The sequence below is a fragment of the Sardina pilchardus genome, chromosome 17 (genome assembly GCF_963854185.1).
Source record: "Sardina pilchardus chromosome 17, fSarPil1.1, whole genome shotgun sequence".
NCBI lineage: Eukaryota > Metazoa > Chordata > Actinopteri > Clupeiformes > Clupeidae > Sardina > Sardina pilchardus.
The window spans coordinates 633,044-654,604 of record NC_085010.1 but is presented as its reverse complement, the minus strand read 5'-3'; the positions used below and the strand labels follow the sequence as shown (position 1 = coordinate 654,604).

Genomic DNA, 21,561 nt, shown 5'->3' with positions numbered 1-21,561 from the left:
ACACATGACCTGAAGGCGCAATCCTAACTGGCCAGAGACCCAACTCGGAGCGTCTGCATCCCGACCGGTATGTGTACGTTGTTTTCATTGAGAGGCTACGTTTCTAAAACGAAGCTTATATTTCATGAATTGTAAATTAGGGTTGTTCTCTCCAATGAAACATCCCCTGTGTTTTCGCTCCGCTTAAAAAAAGGATTTTTTATTTTATTTTTTATATCCCATCAAATACTTAGTGGTTTTATATTCTCATGCATGGCCAGACACTGATTTCTCTCCTTAGCTTTGAGTATCATCTTTGTTTGAAAAGCTGAGCTTTTTTTTTTTTTTTTACTCCAGTGACGTTTTCTAATTTACTTGTGGTAGTTTCAAATGGTGTACACCAAGTGGTTTTTGCCATGCTATGTCACCATTACAATTTCTTTAGCTTCTAAACAAATCTGTGAGCGTTTTAATCAGAGATAAAGCTGCCCTATGTGTGTTGAACTGTGAGTAAAGTATATGCACTTGCCTAACCAAACTCTTCTGTCAGTACCCTTCGTTTTTAGGATAAAGAAGGAACAGTTATTGGAAATGTTACCAAGTTTTAAATGCCATTTGTTGTATTCTTCACTTTCAAAGTTGAACTCCACGCGGAAAATGCGCCCTTGTTTTCATGAACACATACTGTAGCGTACCTCACCTTTCACAACACACGCGTCTCCAACCCGGGTTGGGGAGCTTTAAGTACGTTACTTTGGCCGGTTGCTTTCGCTTACGGCCATACCACGCTGAACACGCCCGATCTCGTCCGATCTCGGAAGCTAAGCAGCGTCGGGCCTGGTTAGTACTTGGATGGGAGACCGCCTGGGAATACCAGGTGCCGTAAGCTTTTCTCTCCATCAGCCAGTGCAACTTTTTTTTTTTCAGGCTGTCTGTCTGTGCGTGCCTGCTCCCTAGTACGTAGATGTTCCAACCCCTTTGAATATTTGCTTCCTCCGTTTGAAAGCAAAATAAATAAATAAATAAATAAATAAATAAATAAATAACTAAATGCATAGGTAGGAAATATAGGCTAAGCCAGCAACAGGTCGAACAAAATTGCACGAGTTGACTGTCAACAGTTGGCGGATTGGGGGAGTTTTAGTGCTTGTTTTCATCTGGAATGTTTAGCTTATTTTTGGGGGGTGACAGCTTTGTTTTCTATGTCCCTTTAGTTTTCACCGTTTTGTACAATTCCCGGTCTCGCTGTGTTCATTCGCCCAAGAGCTGCAAAGTCATTTTTTCAACACTGCCTGAGTATGGATAATAGCCTACAGTCTGCATGGCTGTCGACATCCCAGATATTGTGGTGTTTTCCTGAACAACTGTAGGTTACTCGTTTCAGGATGTCCGAGTAGAGCGAGTGACCAAAGTTCCTGTTTTTACGCACAGCGAATTGATATTTGAAAAGCTAATATCAGCGTGCTTCATGAAGTTTTGCTTGACAGCAGTTGCTACTACATAGCCTATGTTGTCGTATTAGATGCAGCATTCGATTGACGTGTGTCTACTATTACGTATAAGGCCTATATAAACCGTGCGCTAAGGAGAAGCGCTCATTCACGTCTCCGTCGCCGGAGGGAGCGCCACGCTTTCCGTCGTTAGTGTACATTTGTGGACATGTATGGATCATTGGCTGCCAGTGACTCTAGCACACCAGTAGAGAACTGCAGTTGGAGCAGTTGTTTTTACTTTCTCCGTGGCGAAGTTGAAGCAAAGCGGATCCATGAAACAACCCTCTTCACAACACATGACCTGAAGGCGCAATCCTAACTGGCCAGAGACCCAACTCGGAGCGTCTGCATCCCGACCGGTATGTGTACGTTGTTTTCATTGAGAGGCTACGTTTCTAAAACGAAGCTTATATTTCATGAATTGTAAATTAGGGTTGTTCTCTCCAATGAAACATCCCCTGTGTTTTCGCTCCGCTTAAAAAAAGGATTTTTTATTTTATTTTTTATATCCCATCAAATACTTAGTGGTTTTATATTCTCATGCATGGCCAGACACTGATTTCTCTCCTTAGCTTTGAGTATCATCTTTGTTTGAAAAGCTGAGCTTTTTTTTTTTTTTTTACTCCAGTGACGTTTTCTAATTTACTTGTGGTAGTTTCAAATGGTGTACACCAAGTGGTTTTTGCCATGCTATGTCACCATTACAATTTCTTTAGCTTCTAAACAAATCTGTGAGCGTTTTAATCAGAGATAAAGCTGCCCTATGTGTGTTGAACTGTGAGTAAAGTATATGCACTTGCCTAACCAAACTCTTCTGTCAGTACCCTTCGTTTTTAGGATAAAGAAGGAACAGTTATTGGAAATGTTACCAAGTTTTAAATGCCATTTGTTGTATTCTTCACTTTCAAAGTTGAACTCCACGCGGAAAATGCGCCCTTGTTTTCATGAACACATACTGTAGCGTACCTCACCTTTCACAACACACGCGTCTCCAACCCGGGTTGGGGAGCTTTAAGTACGTTACTTTGGCCGGTTGCTTTCGCTTACGGCCATACCACGCTGAACACGCCCGATCTCGTCCGATCTCGGAAGCTAAGCAGCGTCGGGCCTGGTTAGTACTTGGATGGGAGACCGCCTGGGAATACCAGGTGCCGTAAGCTTTTCTCTCCATCAGCCAGTGCAACTTTTTTTTTTTCAGGCTGTCTGTCTGTGCGTGCCTGCTCCCTAGTACGTAGATGTTCCAACCCCTTTGAATATTTGCTTCCTCCGTTTGAAAGCAAAATAAATAAATAAATAAATAAATAAATAAATAAATAACTAAATGCATAGGTAGGAAATATAGGCTAAGCCAGCAACAGGTCGAACAAAATTGCACGAGTTGACTGTCAACAGTTGGCGGATTGGGGGAGTTTTAGTGCTTGTTTTCATCTGGAATGTTTAGCTTATTTTTGGGGGGTGACAGCTTTGTTTTCTATGTCCCTTTAGTTTTCACCGTTTTGTACAATTCCCGGTCTCGCTGTGTTCATTCGCCCAAGAGCTGCAAAGTCATTTTTTCAACACTGCCTGAGTATGGATAATAGCCTACAGTCTGCATGGCTGTCGACATCCCAGATATTGTGGTGTTTTCCTGAACAACTGTAGGTTACTCGTTTCAGGATGTCCGAGTAGAGCGAGTGACCAAAGTTCCTGTTTTTACGCACAGCGAATTGATATTTGAAAAGCTAATATCAGCGTGCTTCATGAAGTTTTGCTTGACAGCAGTTGCTACTACATAGCCTATGTTGTCGTATTAGATGCAGCATTCGATTGACGTGTGTCTACTATTACGTATAAGGCCTATATAAACCGTGCGCTAAGGAGAAGCGCTCATTCACGTCTCCGTCGCCGGAGGGAGCGCCACGCTTTCCGTCGTTAGTGTACATTTGTGGACATGTATGGATCATTGGCTGCCAGTGACTCTAGCACACCAGTAGAGAACTGCAGTTGGAGCAGTTGTTTTTACTTTCTCCGTGGCGAAGTTGAAGCAAAGCGGATCCATGAAACAACCCTCTTCACAACACATGACCTGAAGGCGCAATCCTAACTGGCCAGAGACCCAACTCGGAGCGTCTGCATCCCGACCGGTATGTGTACGTTGTTTTCATTGAGAGGCTACGTTTCTAAAACGAAGCTTATATTTCATGAATTGTAAATTAGGGTTGTTCTCTCCAATGAAACATCCCCTGTGTTTTCGCTCCGCTTAAAAAAAGGATTTTTTATTTTATTTTTTATATCCCATCAAATACTTAGTGGTTTTATATTCTCATGCATGGCCAGACACTGATTTCTCTCCTTAGCTTTGAGTATCATCTTTGTTTGAAAAGCTGAGCTTTTTTTTTTTTTTTTACTCCAGTGACGTTTTCTAATTTACTTGTGGTAGTTTCAAATGGTGTACACCAAGTGGTTTTTGCCATGCTATGTCACCATTACAATTTCTTTAGCTTCTAAACAAATCTGTGAGCGTTTTAATCAGAGATAAAGCTGCCCTATGTGTGTTGAACTGTGAGTAAAGTATATGCACTTGCCTAACCAAACTCTTCTGTCAGTACCCTTCGTTTTTAGGATAAAGAAGGAACAGTTATTGGAAATGTTACCAAGTTTTAAATGCCATTTGTTGTATTCTTCACTTTCAAAGTTGAACTCCACGCGGAAAATGCGCCCTTGTTTTCATGAACACATACTGTAGCGTACCTCACCTTTCACAACACACGCGTCTCCAACCCGGGTTGGGGAGCTTTAAGTACGTTACTTTGGCCGGTTGCTTTCGCTTACGGCCATACCACGCTGAACACGCCCGATCTCGTCCGATCTCGGAAGCTAAGCAGCGTCGGGCCTGGTTAGTTCTTGGATGGGAGACCGCCTGGGAATACCAGGTGCCGTAAGCTTTTCTCTCCATCAGCCAGTGCAACTTTTTTTTTTTCAGGCTGTCTGTCTGTGCGTGCCTGCTCCCTAGTACGTAGATGTTCCAACCCCTTTGAATATTTGCTTCCTCCGTTTGAAAGCAAAATAAATAAATAAATAAATAAATAAATAACTAAATGCATAGGTAGGAAATATAGGCTAAGCCAGCAACAGGTCGAACAAAATTGCACGAGTTGACTGTCAACAGTTGGCGGATTGGGGGAGTTTTAGTGCTTGTTTTCATCTGGAATGTTTAGCTTATTTTTGGGGGGTGACAGCTTTGTTTTCTATGTCCCTTTAGTTTTCACCGTTTTGTACAATTCCCGGTCTCGCTGTGTTCATTCGCCCAAGAGCTGCAAAGTCATTTTTTCAACACTGCCTGAGTATGGATATTAGCCTACAGTCTGCATGGCTGTCGACATCCCAGATATTGTGGTGTTTTCCTGAACAACTGTAGGTTACTCGTTTCAGGATGTCCGAGTAGAGCGAGTGACCAAAGTTCCTGTTTTTACGCACAGCGAATTGATATTTGAAAAGCTAATATCAGCGTGCTTCATGAAGTTTTGCTTGACAGCAGTTGCTACTACATAGCCTATGTTGTCGTATTAGATGCAGCATTCGATTGACGTGTGTCTACTATTACGTATAAGGCCTATATAAACCGTGCGCTAAGGAGAAGCGCTCATTCACGTCTCCGTCGCCGGAGGGAGCGCCACGCTTTCCGTCGTTAGTGTACATTTGTGGACATGTATGGATCATTGGCTGCCAGTGACTCTAGCAGGGCTGTAGTACTCGAGTCCGGACTCGGACTCGAGTCCGGACTCGAGTCCGTTTTTTTATGGTCTCGGACTTGTCTCGGACTCGGCTGGTATCTGACTTGGACTTGTCTCGGTCTCGGCCACCGGTCTTGCCAAATATGGTTCTTGGTCTTGACCGAGTCCAGGCATCTTTATTATGTTATAATATTCAAGGGAAGTATGTGATATTAAGGGGAATGGTTATACTTACAAATCCTGGGTGGGTATTTAGATCAGCAAAATTAATAATAACCCAAAATTATTGTCTTTATACTGTCATGCATGCAACTTGTTTTTTTCTGTCCTGGACTCGGTCTTGACTCGGACTCGAGTCTTTTGGACTCGGTCTGTCTTGGACTTGAACCTCTTTGGACTCGGTCTTGACTTGGTCTCGACCGGTCCTGGTCTTGGACTTGTCTTGGACTCGACAAAGTTGGTCTTGACTACAGCCCTAGACTCTAGCACACCAGTAGAGAACTGCAGTTGGAGCAGTTGTTTTTACTTTCTCCGTGGCGAAGTTGAAGCAAAGCGGATCCATGAAACAACCCTCTTCACAACACATGACCTGAAGGCGCAATCCTAACTGGCCAGAGACCCAACTCGGAGCGTCTGCATCCCGACCGGTATGTGTACGTTGTTTTCATTGAGAGGCTACGTTTCTAAAACGAAGCTTATATTTCATGAATTGTAAATTAGGGTTGTTCTCTCCAATGAAACATCCCCTGTGTTTTCGCTCCGCTTAAAAAAAGGATTTTTTATTTTATTTTTTATATCCCATCAAATACTTAGTGGTTTTATATTCTCATGCATGGCCAGACACTGATTTCTCTCCTTAGCTTTGAGTATCATCTTTGTTTGAAAAGCTGAGCTTTTTTTTTTTTTTTTACTCCAGTGACGTTTTCTAATTTACTTGTGGTAGTTTCAAATGGTGTACACCAAGTGGTTTTTGCCATGCTATGTCACCATTACAATTTCTTTAGCTTCTAAACAAATCTGTGAGCGTTTTAATCAGAGATAAAGCTGCCCTATGTGTGTTGAACTGTGAGTAAAGTATATGCACTTGCCTAACCAAACTCTTCTGTCAGTACCCTTCGTTTTTAGGATAAAGAAGGAACAGTTATTGGAAATGTTACCAAGTTTTAAATGCCATTTGTTGTATTCTTCACTTTCAAAGTTGAACTCCACGCGGAAAATGCGCCCTTGTTTTCATGAACACATACTGTAGCGTACCTCACCTTTCACAACACACGCGTCTCCAACCCGGGTTGGGGAGCTTTAAGTAGGTTACTTTGGCCGGTTGCTTTCGCTTACGGCCATACCACGCTGAACACGCCCGATCTCGTCCGATCTTGGAAGCTAAGCAGCGTCGGGCCTGGTTAGTACTTGGATGGGAGACCGCCTGGGAATACCAGGTGCCGTAAGCTTTTCTCTCCATCAGCCAGTGCAACTTTTTTTTTTTCAGGCTGTCTGTCTGTGCGTGCCTGCTCCCTAGTACGTAGATGTTCCAACCCCTTTGAATATTTGCTTCCTCCGTTTGAAAGCTAAATAAATAAATAAATAAATAAATAAATAAATAAATAAATGCATAGGTAGGAAATATAGGCTAAGCCAGCAACAGGTCGAACAAAATTGCACGAGTTGACTGTCAACAGTTGGCGGATTGGGGGAGTTTTAGTGCTTGTTTTCATCTGGAATGTTTAGCTTATTTTTTGGGGGTGACAGCTTTGTTTTTTATGTCCCTTTAGTTTTCACCGTTTTGTACAATTCCCGGTCTCGCTGTGTTCATTCGCCCAAGAGCTGCAAAGTCATTTTTTCAACACTGCCTGAGTATGGATAATAGCCTACAGTCTGCATGGCTGTCGACATCCCAGATATTGTGGTGTTTTCCTGAACAACTGTAGGTTACTCGTTTCAGGATGTCCGAGTAGAGCGAGTGACCAAAGTTCCTGTTTTTACGCACAGCGAATTGATATTTGAAAAGCTAATATCAGCGTGCTTCATGAAGTTTTGCTTGACAGCAGTTGCTACTACATAGCCTATGTTGTCGTATTAGATGCAGCATTCGATTGACGTGTGTCTACTATTACGTATAAGGCCTATATAAACCGTGCGCTAAGGAGAAGCGCTCATTCACGTCTCCGTCGCCGGAGGGAGCGCCACGCTTTCCGTCGTTAGTGTACATTTGTGGACATGTATGGATCATTGGCTGCCAGTGACTCTAGCACACCAGTAGAGAACTGCAGTTGGAGCAGTTGTTTTTACTTTCTCCGTGGCGAAGTTGAAGCAAAGCGGATCCATGAAACAACCCTCTTCACAACACATGACCTGAAGGCGCAATCCTAACTGGCCAGAGACCCAACTCGGAGCGTCTGCATCCCGACCGGTATGTGTACGTTGTTTTCATTGAGAGGCTACGTTTCTAAAACGAAGCTTATATTTCATGAATTGTAAATTAGGGTTGTTCTCTCCAATGAAACATCCCCTGTGTTTTCGCTCCGCTTAAAAAAAGGATTTTTTATTTTATTTTTTATATCCCATCAAATACTTAGTGGTTTTATATTCTCATGCATGGCCAGACACTGATTTCTCTCCTTAGCTTTGAGTATCATCTTTGTTTGAAAAGCTGAGCTTTTTTTTTTTTTTTTACTCCAGTGACGTTTTCTAATTTACTTGTGGTAGTTTCAAATGGTGTACACCAAGTGGTTTTTGCCATGCTATGTCACCATTACAATTTCTTTAGCTTCTAAACAAATCTGTGAGCGTTTTAATCAGAGATAAAGCTGCCCTATGTGTGTTGAACTGTGAGTAAAGTATATGCACTTGCCTAACCAAACTCTTCTGTCAGTACCCTTCGTTTTTAGGATAAAGAAGGAACAGTTATTGGAAATGTTACCAAGTTTTAAATGCCATTTGTTGTATTCTTCACTTTCAAAGTTGAACTCCACGCGGAAAATGCGCCCTTGTTTTCATGAACACATACTGTAGCGTACCTCACCTTTCACAACACACGCGTCTCCAACCCGGGTTGGGGAGCTTTAAGTAGGTTACTTTGGCCGGTTGCTTTCGCTTACGGCCATACCACGCTGAACACGCCCGATCTCGTCCGATCTCGGAAGCTAAGCAGCGTCGGGCCTGGTTAGTACTTGGATGGGAGACCGCCTGGGAATACCAGGTGCCGTAAGCTTTTCTCTCCATCAGCCAGTGCAACTTTTTTTTTTTCAGGCTGTCTGTCTGTGCGTGCCTGCTCCCTAGTACGTAGATGTTCCAACCCCTTTGAATATTTGCTTCCTCCGTTTGAAAGCTAAATAAATAAATAAATAAATAAATAAATAAATAAATAAATAACTAAATGCATAGGTAGGAAATATAGGCTAAGCCAGCAACAGGTCGAACAAAATTGCACGAGTTGACTGTCAACAGTTGGCGGATTGGGGGAGTTTTAGTGCTTGTTTTCATCTGGAATGTTTAGCTTATTTTTTGGGGGTGACAGCTTTGTTTTCTATGTCCCTTTAGTTTTCACCGTTTTGTACAATTCCCGGTCTCGCTGTGTTCATTCGCCCAAGAGCTGCAAAGTCATTTTTTCAACACTGCCTGAGTATGGATAATAGCCTACAGTCTGCATGGCTGTCGACATCCCAGATATTGTGGTGTTTTCCTGAACAACTGTAGGTTACTCGTTTCAGGATGTCCGAGTAGAGCGAGTGACCAAAGTTCCTGTTTTTACGCACAGCGAATTGATATTTGAAAAGCTAATATCAGCGTGCTTCATGAAGTTTTGCTTGACAGCAGTTGCTACTACATAGCCTATGTTGTCGTATTAGATGCAGCATTCGATTGACGTGTGTCTACTATTACGTATAAGGCCTATATAAACCGTGCGCTAAGGAGAAGCGCTCATTCACGTCTCCGTCGCCGGAGGGAGCGCCACGCTTTCCGTCGTTAGTGTACATTTGTGGACATGTATGGATCATTGGCTGCCAGTGACTCTAGCACACCAGTAGAGAACTGCAGTTGGAGCAGTTGTTTTTACTTTCTCCGTGGCGAAGTTGAAGCAAAGCGGATCCATGAAACAACCCTCTTCACAACACATGACCTGAAGGCGCAATCCTAACTGGCCAGAGACCCAACTCGGAGCGTCTGCATCCCGACCGGTATGTGTACGTTGTTTTCATTGAGAGGCTACGTTTCTAAAACGAAGCTTATATTTCATGAATTGTAAATTAGGGCTGTTCTCTCCAATGAAACATCCCCTGTGTTTTCGCTCCGCTTAAAAAAAGGATTTTTTTTTTTATTTTTTATATCCCATCAAATACTTAGTGGTTTTATATTCTCATGCATGGCCAGACACTGATTTCTCTCCTTAGCTTTGAGTATCATCTTTGTTTGAAAAGCTGAGCTTTTTTTTTTTTTTTTACTCCAGTGACGTTTTCTAATTTACTTGTGGTAGTTTCAAATGGTGTACACCAAGTGGTTTTTGCCATGCTATGTCACCATTACAATTTCTTTAGCTTCTAAACAAATCTGTGAGCGTTTTAATCAGAGATAAAGCTGCCCTATGTGTGTTGAACTGTGAGTAAAGTATATGCACTTGCCTAACCAAACTCTTCTGTCAGTACCCTTCGTTTTTAGGATAAAGAAGGAACAGTTATTGGAAATGTTACCAAGTTTTAAATGCCATTTGTTGTATTCTTCACTTTCAAAGTTGAACTCCACGCGGAAAATGCGCCCTTGTTTTCATGAACACATACTGTAGCGTACCTCACCTTTCACAACACACGCGTCTCCAACCCGGGTTGGGGAGCTTTAAGTAGGTTACTTTGGCCGGTTGCTTTCGCTTACGGCCATACCACGCTGAACACGCCCGATCTCGTCCGATCTCGGAAGCTAAGCAGCGTCGGGCCTGGTTAGTACTTGGATGGGAGACCGCCTGGGAATACCAGGTGCCGTAAGCTTTTCTCTCCATCAGCCAGTGCAACTTTTTTTTTTTCAGGCTGTCTGTCTGTGCGTGCCTGCTCCCTAGTACGTAGATGTTCCAACCCCTTTGAATATTTGCTTCCTCCGTTTGAAAGCAAAATAAATAAATAAATAAATAAATAAATAACTAAATGCATAGGTAGGAAATATAGGCTAAGCCAGCAACAGGTCGAACAAAATTGCACGAGTTGACTGTCAACAGTTGGCGGATTGGGGGAGTTTTAGTGCTTGTTTTCATCTGGAATGTTTAGCTTATTTTTTGGGGGTGACAGCTTTGTTTTCTATGTCCCTTTAGTTTTCACCGTTTTGTACAATTCCCGGTCTCGCTGTGTTCATTCGCCCAAGAGCTGCAAAGTCATTTTTTCAACACTGCCTGAGTATGGATAATAGCCTACAGTCTGCATGGCTGTCGACATCCCAGATATTGTGGTGTTTTCCTGAACAACTGTAGGTTACTCGTTTCAGGATGTCCGAGTAGAGCGAGTGACCAAAGTTCCTGTTTTTACGCACAGCGAATTGATATTTGAAAAGCTAATATCAGCGTGCTTCATGAAGTTTTGCTTGACAGCAGTTGCTACTACATAGCCTATGTTGTCGTATTAGATGCAGCATTCGATTGACGTGTGTCTACTATTACGTATAAGGCCTATATAAACCGTGCGCTAAGGAGAAGCGCTCATTCACGTCTCCGTCGCCGGAGGGAGCGCCACGCTTTCCGTCGTTAGTGTACATTTGTGGACATGTATGGATCATTGGCTGCCAGTGACTCTAGCACACCAGTAGAGAACTGCAGTTGGAGCAGTTGTTTTTACTTTCTCCGTGGCGAAGTTGAAGCAAAGCGGATCCATGAAACAACCCTCTTCACAACACATGACCTGAAGGCGCAATCCTAACTGGCCAGAGACCCAACTCGGAGCGTCTGCATCCCGACCGGTATGTGTACGTTGTTTTCATTGAGAGGCTACGTTTCTAAAACGAAGCTTATATTTCATGAATTGTAAATTAGGGCTGTTCTCTCCAATGAAACATCCCCTGTGTTTTCGCTCCGCTTAAAAAAAGGATTTTTTTTTTTATTTTTTATATCCCATCAAATACTTAGTGGTTTTATATTCTCATGCATGGCCAGACACTGATTTCTCTCCTTAGCTTTGAGTATCATCTTTGTTTGAAAAGCTGAGCTTTTTTTTTTTTTTTTACTCCAGTGACGTTTTCTAATTTACTTGTGGTAGTTTCAAATGGTGTACACCAAGTGGTTTTTGCCATGCTATGTCACCATTACAATTTCTTTAGCTTCTAAACAAATCTGTGAGCGTTTTAATCAGAGATAAAGCTGCCCTATGTGTGTTGAACTGTGAGTAAAGTATATGCACTTGCCTAACCAAACTCTTCTGTCAGTACCCTTCGTTTTTAGGATAAAGAAGGAACAGTTATTGGAAATGTTACCAAGTTTTAAATGCCATTTGTTGTATTCTTCACTTTCAAAGTTGAACTCCACGCGGAAAATGCGCCCTTGTTTTCATGAACACATACTGTAGCGTACCTCACCTTTCACAACACACGCGTCTCCAACCCGGGTTGGGGAGCTTTAAGTAGGTTACTTTGGCCGGTTGCTTTCGCTTACGGCCATACCACGCTGAACACGCCCGATCTCGTCCGATCTCGGAAGCTAAGCAGCGTCGGGCCTGGTTAGTACTTGGATGGGAGACCGCCTGGGAATACCAGGTGCCGTAAGCTTTTCTCTCCATCAGCCAGTGCAACTTTTTTTTTTTCAGGCTGTCTGTCTGTGCGTGCCTGCTCCCTAGTACGTAGATGTTCCAACCCCTTTGAATATTTGCTTCCTCCGTTTGAAAGCAAAATAAATAAATAAATAAATAAATAAATAACTAAATGCATAGGTAGGAAATATAGGCTAAGCCAGCAACAGGTCGAACAAAATTGCACGAGTTGACTGTCAACAGTTGGCGGATTGGGGGAGTTTTAGTGCTTGTTTTCATCTGGAATGTTTAGCTTATTTTTGGGGGGTGACAGCTTTGTTTTCTATGTCCCTTTAGTTTTCACCGTTTTGTACAATTCCCGGTCTCGCTGTGTTCATTCGCCCAAGAGCTGCAAAGTCATTTTTTCAACACTGCCTGAGTATGGATAATAGCCTACAGTCTGCATGGCTGTCGACATCCCAGATATTGTGGTGTTTTCCTGAACAACTGTAGGTTACTCGTTTCAGGATGTCCGAGTAGAGCGAGTGACCAAAGTTCCTGTTTTTACGCACAGCGAATTGATATTTGAAAAGCTAATATCAGCGTGCTTCATGAAGTTTTGCTTGACAGCAGTTGCTACTACATAGCCTATGTTGTCGTATTAGATGCAGCATTCGATTGACGTGTGTCTACTATTACGTATAAGGCCTATATAAACCGTGCGCTAAGGAGAAGCGCTCATTCACGTCTCCGTCGCCGGAGGGAGCGCCACGCTTTCCGTCGTTAGTGTACATTTGTGGACATGTATGGATCATTGGCTGCCAGTGACTCTAGCACACCAGTAGAGAACTGCAGTTGGAGCAGTTGTTTTTACTTTCTCCGTGGCGAAGTTGAAGCAAAGCGGATCCATGAAACAACCCTCTTCACAACACATGACCTGAAGGCGCAATCCTAACTGGCCAGAGACCCAACTCGGAGCGTCTGCATCCCGACCGGTATGTGTACGTTGTTTTCATTGAGAGGCTACGTTTCTAAAACGAAGCTTATATTTCATGAATTGTAAATTAGGGCTGTTCTCTCCAATGAAACATCCCCTGTGTTTTCGCTCCGCTTAAAAAAAGGATTTTTTTTTTTATTTTTTATATCCCATCAAATACTTAGTGGTTTTATATTCTCATGCATGGCCAGACACTGATTTCTCTCCTTAGCTTTGAGTATCATCTTTGTTTGAAAAGCTGAGCTTTTTTTTTTTTTTTTACTCCAGTGACGTTTTCTAATTTACTTGTGGTAGTTTCAAATGGTGTACACCAAGTGGTTTTTGCCATGCTATGTCACCATTACAATTTCTTTAGCTTCTAAACAAATCTGTGAGCGTTTTAATCAGAGATAAAGCTGCCCTATGTGTGTTGAACTGTGAGTAAAGTATATGCACTTGCCTAACCAAACTCTTCTGTCAGTACCCTTCGTTTTTAGGATAAAGAAGGAACAGTTATTGGAAATGTTACCAAGTTTTAAATGCCATTTGTTGTATTCTTCACTTTCAAAGTTGAACTCCACGCGGAAAATGCGCCCTTGTTTTCATGAACACATACTGTAGCGTACCTCACCTTTCACAACACACGCGTCTCCAACCCGGGTTGGGGAGCTTTAAGTAGGTTACTTTGGCCGGTTGCTTTCGCTTACGGCCATACCACGCTGAACACGCCCGATCTCGTCCGATCTCGGAAGCTAAGCAGCGTCGGGCCTGGTTAGTACTTGGATGGGAGACCGCCTGGGAATACCAGGTGCCGTAAGCTTTTCTCTCCATCAGCCAGTGCAACTTTTTTTTTTTCAGGCTGTCTGTCTGTGCGTGCCTGCTCCCTAGTACGTAGATGTTCCAACCCCTTTGAATATTTGCTTCCTCCGTTTGAAAGCAAAATAAATAAATAAATAAATAAATAAATAACTAAATGCATAGGTAGGAAATATAGGCTAAGCCAGCAACAGGTCGAACAAAATTGCACGAGTTGACTGTCAACAGTTGGCGGATTGGGGGAGTTTTAGTGCTTGTTTTCATCTGGAATGTTTAGCTTATTTTTGGGGGGTGACAGCTTTGTTTTCTATGTCCCTTTAGTTTTCACCGTTTTGTACAATTCCCGGTCTCGCTGTGTTCATTCGCCCAAGAGCTGCAAAGTCATTTTTTCAACACTGCCTGAGTATGGATAATAGCCTACAGTCTGCATGGCTGTCGACATCCCAGATATTGTGGTGTTTAGTTTTCCTGAACAACTGTAGGTTACTCGTTTCAGGATGTCCGAGTAGAGCGAGTGACCAAAGTTCCTGTTTTTACGCACAGCGAATTGATATTTGAAAAGCTAATATCAGCGTGCTTCATGAAGTTTTGCTTGACAGCAGTTGCTACTACATAGCCTATGTTGTCGTATTAGATGCAGCATTCGATTGACGTGTGTCTACTATTACGTATAAGGCCTATATAAACCGTGCGCTAAGGAGAAGCGCTCATTCACGTCTCCGTCGCCGGAGGGAGCGCCACGCTTTCCGTCGTTAGTGTACATTTGTGGACATGTATGGATCATTGGCTGCCAGTGACTCTAGCACACCAGTAGAGAACTGCAGTTGGAGCAGTTGTTTTTACTTTCTCCGTGGCGAAGTTGAAGCAAAGCGGATCCATGAAACAACCCTCTTCACAACACATGACCTGAAGGCGCAATCCTAACTGGCCAGAGACCCAACTCGGAGCGTCTGCATCCCGACCGGTATGTGTACGTTGTTTTCATTGAGAGGCTACGTTTCTAAAACGAAGCTTATATTTCATGAATTGTAAATTAGGGTTGTTCTCTCCAATGAAACATCCCCTGTGTTTTCGCTCCGCTTAAAAAAAGGATTTTTTATTTTATTTTTTATATCCCATCAAATACTTAGTGGTTTTATATTCTCATGCATGGCCAGACACTGATTTCTCTCCTTAGCTTTGAGTATCATCTTTGTTTGAAAAGCTGAGCTTTTTTTTTTTTTTTTACTCCAGTGACGTTTTCTAATTTACTTGTGGTAGTTTCAAATGGTGTACACCAAGTGGTTTTTGCCATGCTATGTCACCATTACAATTTCTTTAGCTTCTAAACAAATCTGTGAGCGTTTTAATCAGAGATAAAGCTGCCCTATGTGTGTTGAACTGTGAGTAAAGTATATGCACTTGCCTAACCAAACTCTTCTGTCAGTACCCTTCGTTTTTAGGATAAAGAAGGAACAGTTATTGGAAATGTTACCAAGTTTTAAATGCCATTTGTTGTATTCTTCACTTTCAAAGTTGAACTCCACGCGGAAAATGCGCCCTTGTTTTCATGAACACATACTGTAGCGTACCTCACCTTTCACAACACACGCGTCTCCAACCCGGGTTGGGGAGCTTTAAGTACGTTACTTTGGCCGGTTGCTTTCGCTTACGGCCATACCACGCTGAACACGCCCGATCTCGTCCGATCTCGGAAGCTAAGCAGCGTCGGGCCTGGTTAGTACTTGGATGGGAGACCGCCTGGGAATACCAGGTGCCGTAAGCTTTTCTCTCCATCAGCCAGTGCAACTTTTTTTTTTTCAGGCTGTCTGTCTGTGCGTGCCTGCTCCCTAGTACGTAGATGTTCCAACCCCTTTGAATATTTGCTTCCTCCGTTTGAAAGCAAAATAAATAAATAAATAAATAAATAAATAACTAAATGCATAGGTAGGAAATATAGGCTAAGCCAGCAACAGGTCGAACAAAATTGCACGAGTTGACTGTCAACAGTTGGCGGATTGGGGGAGTTTTAGTGCTTGTTTTCATCTGGAATGTTTAGCTTATTTTTTGGGGGTGACAGCTTTGTTTTCTATGTCCCTTTAGTTTTCACCGTTTTGTACAATTCCCGGTCTCGCTGTGTTCATTCGCCCAAGAGCTGCAAAGTCATTTTTTCAACACTGCCTGAGTATGGATATTAGCCTACAGTCTGCATGGCTGTCGACATCCCAGATATTGTGGTGTTTTCCTGAACAACTGTAGGTTACTCGTTTCAGGATGTCCGAGTAGAGCGAGTGACCAAAGTTCCTGTTTTTACGCACAGCGAATTGATATTTGAAAAGCTAATATCAGCGTGCTTCATGAAGTTTTGCTTGACAGCAGTTGCTACTACATAGCCTATGTTGTCGTATTAGATGCAGCATTCGATTGACGTGTGTCTACTATTACGTATAAGGCCTATATAAACCGTGCGCTAAGGAGAAGCGCTCATTCACGTCTCCGTCGCCGGAGGGAGCGCCACGCTTTCCGTCGTTAGTGTACATTTGTGGACATGTATGGATCATTGGCTGCCAGTGACTCTAGCACACCAGTAGAGAACTGCAGTTGGAGCAGTTGTTTTTACTTTCTCCGTGGCGAAGTTGAAGCAAAGCGGATCCATGAAACAACCCTCTTCACAACACATGACCTGAAGGCGCAATCCTAACTGGCCAGAGACCCAACTCGGAGCGTCTGCATCCCGACCGGTATGTGTACGTTGTTTTCATTGAGAGGCTACGTTTCTAAAACGAAGCTTATATTTCATGAATTGTAAATTAGGGTTGTTCTCTCCAATGAAACATCCCCTGTGTTTTCGCTCCGCTTAAAAAAAGGATTTTTTATTTTATTTTTTATATCCCATCAAATACTTAGTGGTTTTATATTCTCATGCATGGCCAGACACTGATTTCTCTCCTTAGCTTTGAGTATCATCTTTGTTTGAAAAGCTGAGCTTTTTTTTTTTTTTTTACTCCAGTGACGTTTTCTAATTTACTTGTGGTAGTTTCAAATGGTGTACACCAAGTGGTTTTTGCCATGCTATGTCACCATTACAATTTCTTTAGCTTCTAAACAAATCTGTGAGCGTTTTAATCAGAGATAAAGCTGCCCTATGTGTGTTGAACTGTGAGTAAAGTATATGCACTTGCCTAACCAAACTCTTCTGTCAGTACCCTTCGTTTTTAGGATAAAGAAGGAACAGTTATTGGAAATGTTACCAAGTTTTAAATGCCATTTGTTGTATTCTTCACTTTCAAAGTTGAACTCCACGCGGAAAATGCGCCCTTGTTTTCATGAACACATACTGTAGCGTACCTCACCTTTCACAACACACGCGTCTCCAACCCGGGTTGGGGAGCTTTAAGTAGGTTACTTTGGCCGGTTGCTTTCGCTTACGGCCATACCACGCTGAACACGCCCGATCTCGTCCGATCTCGGAAGCTAAGCAGCGTCGGGCCTGGTTAGTACTTGGATGGGAGACCGCCTGGGAATACCAGGTGCCGTAAGCTTTTCTCTCCATCAGCCAGTGCAACTTTTTTTTTTTCAGGCTGTCTGTCTGTGCGTGCCTGCTCCCTAGTACGTAGATGTTCCAACCCCTTTGAATATTTGCTTCCTCCGTTTGAAAGCTAAATAAATAAATAAATAAATAAATAAATAAATAACTAAATGCATAGGTAGGAAATATAGGCTAAGCCAGCAACAGGTCGAACAAAATTGCACGAGTTGACTGTCAACAGTTGGCGGATTGGGGGAGTTTTAGTGCTTGTTTTCATCTGGAATGTTTAGCTTATTTTTTGGGGGTGACAGCTTTGTTTTCTATGTCCCTTTAGTTTTCACCGTTTTGTACAATTCCCGGTCTCGCTGTGTTCATTCGCCCAAGAGCTGCAAAGTCATTTTTTCAACACTGCCTGAGTATGGATAATAGCCTACAGTCTGCATGGCTGTCGACATCCCAGATATTGTGGTGTTTTCCTGAACAACTGTAGGTTACTCGTTTCAGGATGTCCGAGTAGAGCGAGTGACCAAAGTTCCTGTTTTTACGCACAGCGAATTGATATTTGAAAAGCTAATATCAGCGTGCTTCATGAAGTTTTGCTTGACAGCAGTTGCTACTACATAGCCTATGTTGTCGTATTAGATGCAGCATTCGATTGACGTGTGTCTACTATTACGTATAAGGCCTATATAAACCGTGCGCTAAGGAGAAGCGCTCATTCACGTCTCCGTCGCCGGAGGGAGCGCCACGCTTTCCGTCGTTAGTGTACATTTGTGGACATGTATGGATCATTGGCTGCCAGTGACTCTAGCACACCAGTAGAGAACTGCAGTTGGAGCAGTTGTTTTTACTTTCTCCGTGGCGAAGTTGAAGCAAAGCGGATCCATGAAACAACCCTCTTCACAACACATGACCTGAAGGCGCAATCCTAACTGGCCAGAGACCCAACTCGGAGCGTCTGCATCCCGACCGGTATGTGTACGTTGTTTTCATTGAGAGGCTACGTTTCTAAAACGAAGCTTATATTTCATGAATTGTAAATTAGGGTTGTTCTCTCCAATGAAACATCCCCTGTGTTTTCGCTCCGCTTAAAAAAAGGATTTTTTATTTTATTTTTTATATCCCATCAAATACTTAGTGGTTTTATATTCTCATGCATGGCCAGACACTGATTTCTCTCCTTAGCTTTGAGTATCATCTTTGTTTGAAAAGCTGAGCTTTTTTTTTTTTTTTTACTCCAGTGACGTTTTCTAATTTACTTGTGGTAGTTTCAAATGGTGTACACCAAGTGGTTTTTGCCATGCTATGTCACCATTACAATTTCTTTAGCTTCTAAACAAATCTGTGAGCGTTTTAATCAGAGATAAAGCTGCCCTATGTGTGTTGAACTGTGAGTAAAGTATATGCACTTGCCTAACCAAACTCTTCTGTCAGTACCCTTCGTTTTTAGGATAAAGAAGGAACAGTTATTGGAAATGTTACCAAGTTTTAAATGCCATTTGTTGTATTCTTCACTTTCAAAGTTGAACTCCACGCGGAAAATGCGCCCTTGTTTTCATGAACACATACTGTAGCGTACCTCACCTTTCACAACACACGCGTCTCCAACCCGGGTTGGGGAGCTTTAAGTAGGTTACTTTGGCCGGTTGCTTTCGCTTACGGCCATACCACGCTGAACACGCCCGATCTCGTCCGATCTCGGAAGCTAAGCAGCGTCGGGCCTGGTTAGTACTTGGATGGGAGACCGCCTGGGAATACCAGGTGCCGTAAGCTTTTCTCTCCATCAGCCAGTGCAACTTTTTTTTTTTCAGGCTGTCTGTCTGTGCGTGCCTGCTCCCTAGTACGTAGATGTTCCAACCCCTTTGAATATTTGCTTCCTCCGTTTGAAAGCTAAATAAATAAATAAATAAATAAATAAATAAATAAATAAATAACTAACTAAATGCATAGGTAGGAAATATAGGCTAAGCCAGCAACAGGTCGAACAAAATTGCACGAGTTGACTGTCAACAGTTGGCGGATTGGGGGAGTTTTAGTGCTTGTTTTCATCTGGAATGTTTAGCTTATTTTTTGGGGGTGACAGCTTTGTTTTCTATGTCCCTTTAGTTTTCACCGTTTTGTACAATTCCCGGTCTCGCTGTGTTCATTCGCCCAAGAGCTGCAAAGTCATTTTTTCAACACTGCCTGAGTATGGATAATAGCCTACAGTCTGCATGGCTGTCGACATCCCAGATATTGTGGTGTTTTCCTGAACAACTGTAGGTTACTCGTTTCAGGATGTCCGAGTAGAGCGAGTGACCAAAGTTCCTGTTTTTACGCACAGCGAATTGATATTTGAAAAGCTAATATCAGCGTGCTTCATGAAGTTTTGCTTGACAGCAGTTGCTACTACATAGCCTATGTTGTCGTATTAGATGCAGCATTCGATTGACGTGTGTCTACTATTACGTATAAGGCCTATATAAACCGTGCGCTAAGGAGAAGCGCTCATTCACGTCTCCGTCGCCGGAGGGAGCGCCACGCTTTCCGTCGTTAGTGTACATTTGTGGACATGTATGGATCATTGGCTGCCAGTGACTCTAGCACACCAGTAGATAACTGCAGTTGGAGCAGTTGTTTTTACTTTCTCCGTGGCGAAGTTGAAGCAAAGCGGATCCATGAAACAACCCTCTTCACAACACATGACCTGAAGGCGCAATCCTAACTGGCCAGAGACCCAACTCGGAGCGTCTGCATCCCGACCGGTATGTGTACGTTGTTTTCATTGAGAGGCTACGTTTCTAAAACGAAGCTTATATTTCATGAATTGTAAATTAGGGCTGTTCTCTCCAATGAAACATCCCCTGTGTTTTCGCTCCGCTTAAAAAAAGGATTTTTTTTTTTATTTTTTATATCCCATCAAATACTTAGTGGTTTTATATTCTCATGCATGGCCAGACACTGATTTCTCTCCTTAGCTTTGAGTATCATCTTTGTTTGAAAAGCTGAGCTTTTTTTTTTTTTTTTACTCCAGTGACGTTTTCTAATTTACTTGTGGTAGTTTCAAATGGTGTACACCAAGTGGTTTTTGCCATGCTATGTCACCATTACAATTTCTTTAGCTTCTAAACAAATCTGTGAGCGTTTTAATCAGAGATAAAGCTGCCCTATGTGTGTTGAACTGTGAGTAAAGTATATGCACTTGCCTAACCAAACTCTTCTGTCAGTACCCTTCGTTTTTAGGATAAAGAAGGAACAGTTATTGGAAATGTTACCAAGTTTTAAATGCCATTTGTTGTATTCTTCACTTTCAAAGTTGAACTCCACGCGGAAAATGCGCCCTTGTTTTCATGAACACATACTGTAGCGTACCTCACCTTTCACAACACACGCGTCTCCAACCCGGGTTGGGGAGCTTTAAGTAGGTTACTTTGGCCGGTTGCTTTCGCTTACGGCCATACCACGCTGAACACGCCCGATCTCGTCCGATCTCGGAAGCTAAGCAGCGTCGGGCCTGGTTAGTACTTGGATGGGAGACCGCCTGGGAATACCAGGTGCCGTAAGCTTTTCTCTCCATCAGCCAGTGCAACTTTTTTTTTTTCAGGCTGTCTGTCTGTGCGTGCCTGCTCCCTAGTACGTAGATGTTCCAACCCCTTTGAATATTTGCTTCCTCCGTTTGAAAGCTAAATAAATAAATAAATAAATAAATAAATAAATAACTAAATGCATAGGTAGGAAATATAGGCTAAGCCAGCAACAGGTCGAACAAAATTGCACGAGTTGACTGTCAACAGTTGGCGGATTGGGGGAGTTTTAGTGCTTGTTTTCATCTGGAATGTTTAGCTTATTTTTTGGGGGTGACAGCTTTGTTTTCTATGTCCCTTTAGTTTTCACCGTTTTGTACAATTCCCGGTCTCGCTGTGTTCATTCGCCCAAGAGCTGCAAAGTCATTTTTTCAACACTGCCTGAGTATGGATAATAGCCTACAGTCTGCATGGCTGTCGACATCCCAGATATTGTGGTGTTTTCCTGAACAACTGTAGGTTACTCGTTTCAGGATGTCCGAGTAGAGCGAGTGACCAAAGTTCCTGTTTTTACGCACAGCGAATTGATATTTGAAAAGCTAATATCAGCGTGCTTCATGAAGTTTTGCTTGACAGCAGTTGCTACTACATAGCCTATGTTGTCGTATTAGATGCAGCATTCGATTGACGTGTGTCTACTATTACGTATAAGGCCTATATAAACCGTGCGCTAAGGAGAAGCGCTCATTCACGTCTCCGTCGCCGGAGGGAGCGCCACGCTTTCCGTCGTTAGTGTACATTTGTGGACATGTATGGATCATTGGCTGCCAGTGACTCTAGCACACCAGTAGAGAACTGCAGTTGGAGCAGTTGTTTTTACT

General features: G+C 42.7%; 12 non-coding genes across 12 annotated transcripts; all 12 read left to right on the top strand.

Moving 5' to 3' along the window:
* Nucleotides 1-749: 749 nt before the first annotated feature.
* LOC134063037 (5S ribosomal RNA) lies at nt 750-868 on the top strand. Its single transcript, XR_009935812.1, has one exon. It is a non-coding gene; the product is annotated as a 5S ribosomal RNA (ribosomal RNA).
* A 1,645-nt stretch (nt 869-2,513) lies between these two features.
* Nucleotides 2,514-2,632, top strand: LOC134063036 (5S ribosomal RNA). The gene has a single exon (XR_009935811.1). It is a non-coding gene; the product is annotated as a 5S ribosomal RNA (ribosomal RNA).
* Nucleotides 2,633-4,277: 1,645 nt separating this feature from the next.
* LOC134063189 (5S ribosomal RNA) lies at nt 4,278-4,396 on the top strand. The gene has a single exon (XR_009935961.1). It is a non-coding gene; the product is annotated as a 5S ribosomal RNA (ribosomal RNA).
* A 2,118-nt stretch (nt 4,397-6,514) lies between these two features.
* Nucleotides 6,515-6,633, top strand: LOC134063182 (5S ribosomal RNA). Its single transcript, XR_009935954.1, has one exon. It is a non-coding gene; the product is annotated as a 5S ribosomal RNA (ribosomal RNA).
* Nucleotides 6,634-8,274: 1,641 nt separating this feature from the next.
* Nucleotides 8,275-8,393, top strand: LOC134063035 (5S ribosomal RNA). The gene has a single exon (XR_009935810.1). It is a non-coding gene; the product is annotated as a 5S ribosomal RNA (ribosomal RNA).
* A 1,649-nt stretch (nt 8,394-10,042) lies between these two features.
* LOC134063034 (5S ribosomal RNA) lies at nt 10,043-10,161 on the top strand. Its single transcript, XR_009935809.1, has one exon. It is a non-coding gene; the product is annotated as a 5S ribosomal RNA (ribosomal RNA).
* A 1,637-nt stretch (nt 10,162-11,798) lies between these two features.
* On the top strand, nt 11,799-11,917 carry LOC134063033 (5S ribosomal RNA). The gene has a single exon (XR_009935808.1). It is a non-coding gene; the product is annotated as a 5S ribosomal RNA (ribosomal RNA).
* Nucleotides 11,918-13,554: 1,637 nt separating this feature from the next.
* LOC134063032 (5S ribosomal RNA) lies at nt 13,555-13,673 on the top strand. The gene has a single exon (XR_009935807.1). It is a non-coding gene; the product is annotated as a 5S ribosomal RNA (ribosomal RNA).
* A 1,642-nt stretch (nt 13,674-15,315) lies between these two features.
* LOC134063031 (5S ribosomal RNA) lies at nt 15,316-15,434 on the top strand. Its single transcript, XR_009935806.1, has one exon. It is a non-coding gene; the product is annotated as a 5S ribosomal RNA (ribosomal RNA).
* Nucleotides 15,435-17,071: 1,637 nt separating this feature from the next.
* LOC134063030 (5S ribosomal RNA) lies at nt 17,072-17,190 on the top strand. The gene has a single exon (XR_009935805.1). It is a non-coding gene; the product is annotated as a 5S ribosomal RNA (ribosomal RNA).
* Nucleotides 17,191-18,831: 1,641 nt separating this feature from the next.
* On the top strand, nt 18,832-18,950 carry LOC134063029 (5S ribosomal RNA). The gene has a single exon (XR_009935804.1). It is a non-coding gene; the product is annotated as a 5S ribosomal RNA (ribosomal RNA).
* Nucleotides 18,951-20,603: 1,653 nt separating this feature from the next.
* LOC134063028 (5S ribosomal RNA) lies at nt 20,604-20,722 on the top strand. Its single transcript, XR_009935803.1, has one exon. It is a non-coding gene; the product is annotated as a 5S ribosomal RNA (ribosomal RNA).
* The last annotated feature ends 839 nt before the right edge of the window (nt 20,723-21,561 follow it).